Genomic DNA, 10,557 nt, shown 5'->3' with positions numbered 1-10,557 from the left:
TGTAAAACTGTATACGGTAACGTCCTTTATTATTATTGTATATATAACATAATGCAAACGTGTAGCTTTTTTGTGCATTTTGTTTGCAGAAAATAAAGAAATAACAGTAATAACGTTTAATAAATGTTGCTTTTTGCAAGTTATGGATGATTCTTTTATGACTTCATTGCTTTCAGGCTTAGCTTAAGGTATTTTCGCGCCCGACATCACAAAATGCGTCTGAATAAACATTGCTAGACAGCAAATAGAGACTCGGACATTGCTTAGAAAATAATTTTCATTTTTAACCTCGTATATAGTACATACAAGGGATTTTTACCTTTAAATTTTGGGAAAAAATGCGGATTATACTCGAGGATTTACGGTATATATATATCAGGAGTGGCTCTGTGGTAAGTAGCTTGCTTACCAACCACATGGTTCCAAGTTCCGTCCCACTGCGTAGCACCTTGGGCAAATGTCTTCTACCATATTCTCGGGGGCCGATCATAGCCTCATGGCTTTGTGTCGATTTGGTAGACGGAAACTGAAAGAAGCCCGGTATGTGTGTGTGTGTGTGTGTGCGTGTGTGTATGTGTGTGTGTGTGTGTGTGTGTGCGTGCGTGTGTATGTGTATGTGTTTGTGTACGACCCCCACTATCGCCTGACAACCGATGTTGGTGTGTTTACGTCCACGTAACTTAGCGGTTCGGCAAAACAGTCCGATAGAATAAGTACTAGACTTACAAAGAATAAGTCCTTGAGTCGATTTGTTCGACTAAAGGTGGTGCTCCAGCATGGCCGCAGTCAAATGACTGAAACAAACAAAAGAATAAAAGAATATATATATATAAAAGAAGAAAAGAAAATGGATATTTGGAACTTAATAATTGTTTATTATTAACACCAAATTGGTCATCTTCACTTACACCCGTTTCAATTAATGCTCAACATTAAATTTACATTAATGTGAAATGAGCACAATATCATTCCTTGGATGAAACCATGCCTATATATATATATATATATATAGTATTATACATATCGCAAGAGCATGAGCTTTTGGATCTTCAGAATTTTCTGATCAGGGAGCCAGATGTCATCATTTCGTTTTCTCCTCCATTGTACAGTCACACAAAAACAATGTTACCCTATGTGGTCTGCCTATATCAAACAAAAGCATTGTGAGAATATGTATGATTGATCTCGATTATTGGCATTACCTTCAAACTTTAAAATTTTATTCTCTCCAACGCCATTGTGAGCGCTACATCATTTGCACAACGTAAAGAATATACCACCAGTAATGCCCAAGCAATTTTAACATCAAATTCAGAATTCATTCAAGGTTGGGGATCCACGCATATGTCTCGTCCACAATTTATGCTCACAGCACATAACCACATTGCAACGCAATTGCTGCTCTATTTAACATCATTCCAAAACATAATAAAGACAAAGATGCCATCATCGACAAAAGATATCAGGAAAAAAATTCGGATCTTTACCTTTTGACCTACAGATTTAAAAAATAATTTTTTGTAACTAAACACTTTCAAACTTCGGACACTGGTAGAATGTTGTCATATAAAACATCTTTTACTCTTAGCATTTTTGAGAAAAGCTTATATTTACTAAGTTATTTCACGTTAAAGTTGTAGTATTTCGGTAATTTCAACCAATCAATGACGTGTATTCAGCTGAATAAAATTACTGCTGTTGTTTGTCAACAACAACTATCGGCGGTGTATTTTTCGTTTGTCAACTGTTATTTATGACATCGTTCGTGCGTTTGTACTGGTTTTAGCTTTAAGGTTTTAGGGTTAGGGTTAGTGTGTTAGTGTTAGGGTTAGGGTTTTCGGATTAGAGTTAGGGTTTATGGTTAGGGCTTTAGGGTTAGGGTTAGGGTTTTAGGGTTAAGGTTGTCATAAATAACAGTAGCAAACGAAATATACACCGCCGATAGTTGTTGTTGACAAACAACAGCAGTAATTTTATTCAGCTGAATACACGTCATTGATTGGTTGAAATTACCGAAATACTACAACTTTAACGTGGAATAACTTCGTAAATATAAGCTTTTCTCAAAAACGCTAAGAGTAAAAGATGTTTTATATGACACATTCTACCAGTGTTCGAAGTTTGAAAGTGTTTAGTTACAAAACATTATTTTTTAAATCTGTAGGTCAAAAGGTAAAGATCCAAAATTTCTCCAAGTAAAACAGACAAGTCACTTATATCTGAATACATCTCAGTCAACAACAAACCTCCACTTAAATAGGCCAGGATACAGCAAAACTTGATTTTAGAATGACAAATTTTATCTGATAATGTTAAGTTAGACATGGCCTGGGCAAGTTTTGGCCAAAACGTATCTAAGTTTATCTAAGTTTATCTAAGTTGGTAAGTACAGACACAGACACACGCAGGAGAGGTGACAAGATAAGACGATTACTTAACACCCTTTGTTTACATTGTACTCCACGTATTAATAGTTAAACTCATAAAGCCTACGTGTGTTTATCTGCCTTTTACTGACGTGTGTGTGTGCGTGCGTGTGTGTGCGTGTGTGTGTGTGTGTGTGTGTGTGTGTGTGTGTGTGTGTATGTTGTTATATTTGGGGACGGTCACTTTGACAATAAACACCTCTCCTATTTAGATGATCGTCACTTTAGTTTTATTACTAACGTTAGTAGTTTATCTGTCAGAGTTGTTTCGTCATACATTCTGTGATCTTTTCAATGACTATCTTTTCTTTTCAAATATAATAATAATGATGATGAAGATGATGATGATGATGATGATGATTATGATGATGATGATAATAATAATAACAATAAGGTTACTAGTTCTAGCCCAATGTTAAGATTTTTTTCTTTTCCAACAGTTTAATCTGTCGTGTGTATACGAAAATAACAACAACAACAACAACAACAACAATAATAATAATAATAATAATAATAATAATAATCCATACATACATACATACATACATACATACATACATACATACATACATACATAATACATACACATACACACATACACCGGAAAAGGTAATGGATGAAAAGGAGAGGGTAAAAAGCCTCTGGGACTTTGACTTCCAAACAGACAAAATGTCAGATCACCGACGGCCGGATATAGTAACCTTTAGGAGGGACAAACAAGAGTGTCTAATAATCGACTTGGCCGTCTCAGGAGATCAACATATTATCACGAAAGAAAGAGAAAAGATTGATAAATATGGAGACCTGAGAATGGAAATCGTTAAGATGTGGCAGCTACGAGAGTCCCTGTTGTCATCAGAGCACTGGGCTCAATACCTCCAAGCCTGTAAAAACACCTGGAAACTTTAGAATCTAGGTGTATTGCAAAAATCGGCATTACTTGGAACTGCATGCATATTACATAAAATATTGTCTGTTTGAGGTTCTTCTTGTGACTTGACAGACAGTATAAACCCCCGGTAGACCCAATATCTTTAATCAACAACCTCACGATATTGTATACTGTGCGACGTTTTTAATAATAATAATAATAATAAGCCTTTCTACTAAAAGCACAATTTCTGAAATCTAGAAGGAGAGGACTAGGCGAATACATCTCTCCTAGTGTTTCACTGGTACTTAATTTATCGACACTGAAATAATGAAAGGCAGAGTCGACCTCGGCAGAGTTTGAATTCAGTAAAGTCAGAAGAAATGCCAGTATGCATTTTGTCTTATTTCTTTAGTAGAAAAAACACAGAAAATGGATATATATAAACCCGCGCGCGCGTGTATGTGTGTCCACCCTGATGAAGGAGACCCCAGATTTTACTAATCTTTATTACTGGCTGCAAATTTCTTATGAACTACATCTGCCAACATTGTGAAGTAACTTCGAGCCCTCAGATACAGCTGTCAAACATCTACCTTCTAATTATTTGAGTCTATGTAGTCTGAGTAAGTTTGCTCTGTTAGAATATATATATATATATATATATATATATATATATATATATATATAAAATGAGGAGAGCCGGTTTATGGGATTGCTTTATGTTTCCCATCCATAAAGGGTTTAGCTTTATGGCGTATCGTCAGATCTCAATACCTTTTGGCCCAAGACCTCTTAAAAATATGGAGGAGGCAATGCCTCACTACTCAAAGGCAACAATTGGGGATTATCTCGCTTTGCCATTGGCTATCGACTTCCGGCTGTACCGCCATCTTGTGGGCTATAAAAGCTCGCAGGAACTTCCTGAAATATAAATATGGTCCGAAAATTTCCGTTCTGGCGTTAAGGATGTTCCCTGGTTCGAGTGAGTCCTTTAAGATTCTCGCGCGTTCAGCTATGCATAACTTGCAACGCTTCGTCCCGAACCTTTCCATCTTGGACCTTTCCTCTAACCAAGAAATTTTCGACGCAGCGGCCCCGTACTATGTCAGCGGATTTAAGGACCACATCTCCTACATGCTGGAATCCAATAACCGCAGAAGGAAGCGCCGCAGAAATACCATTTGGGTTGCCCCCTCCACCACCACTTCTCTCAACACAAAAACGCCCGTAGATAGAATAAATTAATAGATAAGTATTTCACTAGTTCCCATAGGTACGGGCCCATTTTCAACAGTCACAACGTTAAATTCTCGTTTAGCTGTGCCCCTAATATTAAGAGCATCCTAGTTAGCACCCCTAGGCCACAAGAAGAGGCAACAGATGCCCGGTGGAAAGCCACTGCGAAATCAAAGGAGTCGTTTATAAAGCCGAAGTACTAGCAAACACCGGCGAAACCACCGGTAGAAACAGTAGCATCCGTAGATACAAAAACGGAACCAACAACACCGCCACCATCGCCACAGTTAACAACAATAACATCACCAGCGGCAGCATTGGCAGTTCCCCAGACGTCAGCAGTAACAACAACAGCAGCATCGCCATCAGCACAGCATTACCAACAGTTTCCCTAACGTCCATCGTAGCAGACTTGACAATCCCTATAGTAGCAGTAACAGGACCAATGTTACCGCCAGCAATAACGGCAATAATGGCAGCAATGGCAACAGCGGCAGTAGTGACAGTAGCCCTAGCAGAAATACCAGCGGAACCACAACCAATGATACCTCTAGCAGCAATGGCAACTCTCCCACCAATGACGAAGACTGCAATAACAACAACAGCGCCTCTACCATAACCGGCAGTGACGATACCATTACCGACGCCAACACCAGCAGTCTCAGCCCCCAAGAACAATGATATCGGCGGCAGCAACAACATCAACTCCAGTAGATACAGCACCGACAACATACACCCACGGAGATACATCGAATATTCCGGGAACACTTTCAAGCAACGTCTCTCCAACCACAGGTTCTCCTTCAGAGTTCCGGAAAGGAGATACGTAACATCACTTGCCAACCACATCTGGCAACTGAGAGAAGATGGGATTCCATACTCGATCTTATGGAAAATCCTCGAGAACCCAGGTACCTACATCAATGGGACGAAGCGTTGCAAGTTATGCATAGCTGAACATCCTTAACTCTCTTAGAAAGTCACTATTTGTTTTAGTGTTTTTTCTGAGAGTCCGGTTCTAACCAGAGAAAAGTTTGTTTTGTCTGAGGTGACGTCAACAACTGGTGTTTGAGAAGGTGTATGGTGTTATTGTATAGCAATTTGGAGTTAGGGTTTCGAATCCCTGGGGAAACCTGTTAATTAAACTTTTCGAATTATAGGAGTGGCTGTGTGGTAAGTAGCTTGCTAACCAGCCACATGGTTCCGGGTTCAGTCCCACTGCGTGGCATCTTGGGCAAGTGTCTTCTGCTATAGCCCCGGGCCGACCAATGCCTTGTGAGTGGATTTGGTAGACGGAAACTGAAAGAAGCCTGTCGTATATATGTATATATATATGTGTGTGTGTGTTTGTGTGTCTGTGTTTGTCCCCGATGCTGGTGTGTTTACGTCCCCGTCACTTAGCGGTTCGGCAAAAAGAGACCGATAGAATAAGTACTGGGCTTACAAAGAATAAGTCCCGGGGTCGATTTGCTCGACTAAAGGCGGTGCTCCAGCATGGCCGCAGTCAAATGACTGAAACAAGTAAAAGAGTAAAAGAGTAAAGAGTAAAGAGTATATGTTGTCTCTGGTCGTTTTTCGTGAATAAATTGAGTTTTCACTTTCTGATGTGTTATCATAAGATATTTAGCTGCAGTTTGTATTTTTTAATGAACATGCTTTACTGAATCAATTGGAATTGGGTTGAAGTGTTTCCGGTACATTGATAAAGAGGGAAAATCTAGTATTTCGGATTTATGTCTGCGGGGCATTGATCTAAGTGTTTGCTAACGGGAATTTTCCTGGTCGGGGGATCCCGGATCTGTTGCATGTGTACCGTCAGTCTGTCCCTCAAGGTCAAGCTCGTTTGACCTATGTAGTCCCCACCACATCCACCACATTTGAGAACATAGATTAGGTTCTTCCATGCACAAGTGAAGTGATTTTTCTGGTGAATATTTGGCCTGACTTAAATTTATATGTTGAACCTTCCATAAAGTTGATGCAGGTTCCGTAGTTAGGGCGGTTGCATTTTTTTATTAGTAGGGTTGCATTTTGGGGGGATAATTTAGCGCTGGTCAGTAACCTTTTTAGAGATCTGGATTGTCTTATTTTTATTAATTTTATGTGCCTCGAGCACTTTTTCATTCGTAGGTCGTTCAGCAGGAGGGGTATATTCCGATGGATGATGCTGTATGTTTCCATGTTCCTTGGATTGTGTGTTGATACCTAAGACAAAGTTTTAAGTATGTCAGGGAGTTTTCTTGTTTTTCGTAATTCTTGGATGTCTAACGTTTTTGCACGTTCTACTCCGTTTTCGATTAAACTAACCGGGTATTTTCTTTCTAGTAATATATTTTTAAGTTCTTGGGGTCGTTTATCGCGTGTTTCGAGATTTGATGTAATCGTGCAAACTCTTCTTGCCAAGTTAAAAGGTATATCGATTTTAGTGTGTTTTGAGTGGCAGGAAGAGAATAGTAGATAGTGTTTTGAGTCCGCTGGTAATGATAGTAACTCACTTTATGGTTAAAATGACCAGAAAGGGTAGCTGTATGTGACTGTATTCCATTGAAAATTGGATATTGTGGTTAATGTTGTTAAAGTTTTTAAATTCCAAGAGTTGATCAAGGTTGTGCAACCACAGACTGAAACAATCGTTCAGTTAACGTTTTCAGTTGGCGAGTAACTACTTTTGGAAGTCGTCACCAAATTTCACTCTGGCGTGTTCGTATATTTGGACCTCCAAGTATGCCATGATATGGTTAGCAAAAGTAGGGGCTACCCACGTTCCCATCGCTGTCCCAGAGTTTTGCCTGAATGTATTTTCGTTGAAGTTAAAAAAGTTATTCAGTAGGATGAATTTTAGTCCCTGAGTTATAAATCATCTTCCAATTCGGTCAGGAATGCCATTTGGAAATTTTTCCAGCCAGAATTGTACAGCTGCTATTCCGTATTGTGAAGAATCGAAGTGTAGATGCTTATTACATCGAATGAGACCAAAAGAGAGTCTATGCTAGTTTTGCTCGGGAGATTGTTTTAAATATCCAGGTTTTAGGAGGATGTCAATGAAGTTACTGAATCTGTGTGTCTCACACAAGGGACTGGCCACAATTGGCTTCATTTTTAGATCTCTTGAGTGTGGAATATTTGTGACTAAATAAGTTGATCTGCTACGGCTTTATGGCTTCACTGCTGTGGATTTTTGGATATCCGTAAAAGTTATTGGTTTTGCAGTCAAATCTAGCTAAGTAATCCCTTTCCTTTTCCGTTAAATCTTGTTGGAGCTAATGGAAAAGGGTGGTAAGCTTTGCCATTATTTTGGATTGACTGTAGTTGTTGATTTTTTCGTAGTAGGTATTGTATTGAAGGAAGATTAGAGTAGCGTTTATGTATGGTTCTGAGTCCATGACGGCTATAGCATTCCTTTATCAGCTCCTTTTATAACTATATTTTGATCATCCTTGAGAATATTAGCGATTCTTCTCGGCTTGTATTTGTTTTAAATTTTCGAGGTGGGAGTAAATTATAGGAGAAATTGGATGCCAAATCACAAAATTTATTTAGAGTTTGGTTTCTCCCTTTTGTCGGACAGTAGTGGTTTTACTGTGTAGCATCGAATAATCAATTTCTTTATCAAATAGTTCTGAGGTAACTCGAAGTTTTCTACAGAATTCCTAAATATTATTCTGTATCTCATTTAAATTCGATTTTTGTGGTGTTGGAGTGAACTTCAGTCCTTTTAAGAGAATTTTAATTTGTTGGCTTGATAGGGTTTTATGAGAGAAATTTATAATCTTCGGGATCTTATATTTAGTAGGCGCCATCGAGTGTCCCGGTTTTGGCCCAGCTTGCCTAAAAAATGGTTGTTTGGTTTTTGATGTATGGAATTAGTGTTCTTGTTGATTGTCTTTCCGTTAATCTTTGATCTTTAGTGAGTTCTCGGTTGCGGTCGGTTCTGTCTAGGGTTGTAATGGTTATATCTTGTGGTTTGGACGAATGGTCAATGTGGAAAATGTTCTCGAGCATGGGAGGTTCCTATTTCTTCTTTGGTCTTGTCTAAAGTCATCATTACATCGGATGTGTCTCGAACACGGAGAGTGCCTGTCTTTCATTTGTTCCTGTCCGAAATAGTTATTCCGAGAGATGTTATGTCTGGGATGTGGGGGTTTCATGGGGTGAGAGAGGTTTCTGTATCTTTGAAGAGGGGTATTTTGTCTTGCGGAGAAGGGTGCATTGGAATTTCCCACTTTGTGTTAATGATGGATATTTGGGTTGATATTCGCTGGTGCCCTGGAGATGGTATTGGTTATTCTTTGTTTGAGTTTTTTTTTTCTCGTAGTAACTTTGCTCTGGTTGCATGGGATTCGTGATTCTTTATTTTCTTCAAGAAATATTGATATTCTTCTTTAAACTTTTCCTCAAACCAATCGTTTTTTTCCCCCTCCCGTGTTTGAAGAGAAATCACTTCCTTGTTTTCACAGCTTTTCCAGAGGAAAGATTGTGTTGTCAAAAAGTTGCCCTTAAGCTTTTCTCGCAATTTCAACCTGCATCTCTTTATCAATTGAATTTAATTTTTCTTGATGAGACTGAGCCCTGAGTTTCAGGAGTTCTATCTCCATTTTGAAGTTCTCCAGAACCATTTTTCCTTAAGTTCCCTTTGTTTTTCTGGTTCACTTGGGATGGCTTTAATTTGAAGCTTTCTGGAGAGAATATGGGGAGTTCAGTTGAGCCATCTTTCTTATATCCCTGCTTTGCTATTGTTTCTGATCATGAACCAGAAAGCGAATTTACGACTTTTGCAGTTTTGGGCCCATACTTGGAGCAAAGCTTTCTTGATATGGGAAGGCTGTTAACAGTTGATGTTTTTTCCTGTTTCAGGATTCGGATTATTTTCTAATTTATGTATAAATGAGGTTCCAAAATTTTTACAGATTTTTTCCGAGGGTTTCTGTCTGTAAGGATTGTCCTTATTCCGGGCATATTTCTTTGGAGTCGCAGTGCGTTTTATTGAGTTTTGAGTTGATGACTTGGAGTTCGCACAGGACTTTGTCGAGTGTCGTGTTCTTCTGTTGCTTGTGTTTGAGGGTCATTTTCGTACCTTGCATGGTAGATAAATATATAATTTGTTTTGGGCTTTGAAAATGCACTTGAATCTCAAAACTTGTAGTCGTTTTTAAATTTTGTAATAGAACTATTCAAATACCAAACCGGTTTTGACGGGTTTTTGCTTATCAATGGTACAAATATACAAATATATAAATAAAGGGTTTAGGAGAGTTTAAAGCTACAAGGTAAAAATCAGACAAACATATTTAAATGATCAAATGTTCAAATGTTCATAGAAATTTCAATGAGTTTCACAGATATATATATAAGACGAGCTTCTTTCAATTTCCATCTCCCAAATCCACTCAGAAGGCTTTTCTCAACTCGAGTCTATAGTAGAAAATACTAGCGCAACGTACCACACAATGGGACCCAGAACCATATGCAAACTTCTTATCACACAGTAACACTTGAATCTAACTGTAGCTACGTAGATGTGAGTAGATATTGACACTCTCATGGTCCTCCCACTCTTCACACAGAGGAATATTGGGAATGTGACAGTGGGAGGACGAGAGTACATCTGCGAGGTGTTTTGCCCGAAGCTGTAAGGATTCGGCCAATCCACGCCTCTTTAATGGAATTGTATGTTGTTGTAATTATAGCTAGAGCCCTAGGATGTTGGGTCAAATATTTTAACCAGTAAACCACGCACCGTCACTGCTGAAGTACTGATGAGCTGGCAGAAACGTTAGCACGCCGGGCGAAATGCCTAGCGGTATTTCGTCTGCATTACGTTCTGAGTTCAAATTCCGCCGAGGTCGACTTTGCCTTTCATCCTTTCGGGGTCGATTAAATAAGTACCAGTTAATCACTAGGATCGACGTAATCGACGTAATCCCCTTGTCTGTCCTTGTTTGTCCCCTCTATGTTTAGTCTTCTGTGGGCAATAAAGAGATAAATAATTTGAGAGTGAATTCATGCATGGCGAATCATGTG

Source organism: Octopus sinensis, linkage group LG2, assembly GCF_006345805.1.
Source record: "Octopus sinensis linkage group LG2, ASM634580v1, whole genome shotgun sequence".
NCBI lineage: Eukaryota > Metazoa > Mollusca > Cephalopoda > Octopoda > Octopodidae > Octopus > Octopus sinensis.
The sequence above is the reverse complement of the archived record's forward strand: the minus strand, read 5'-3'. Positions refer to the sequence as shown.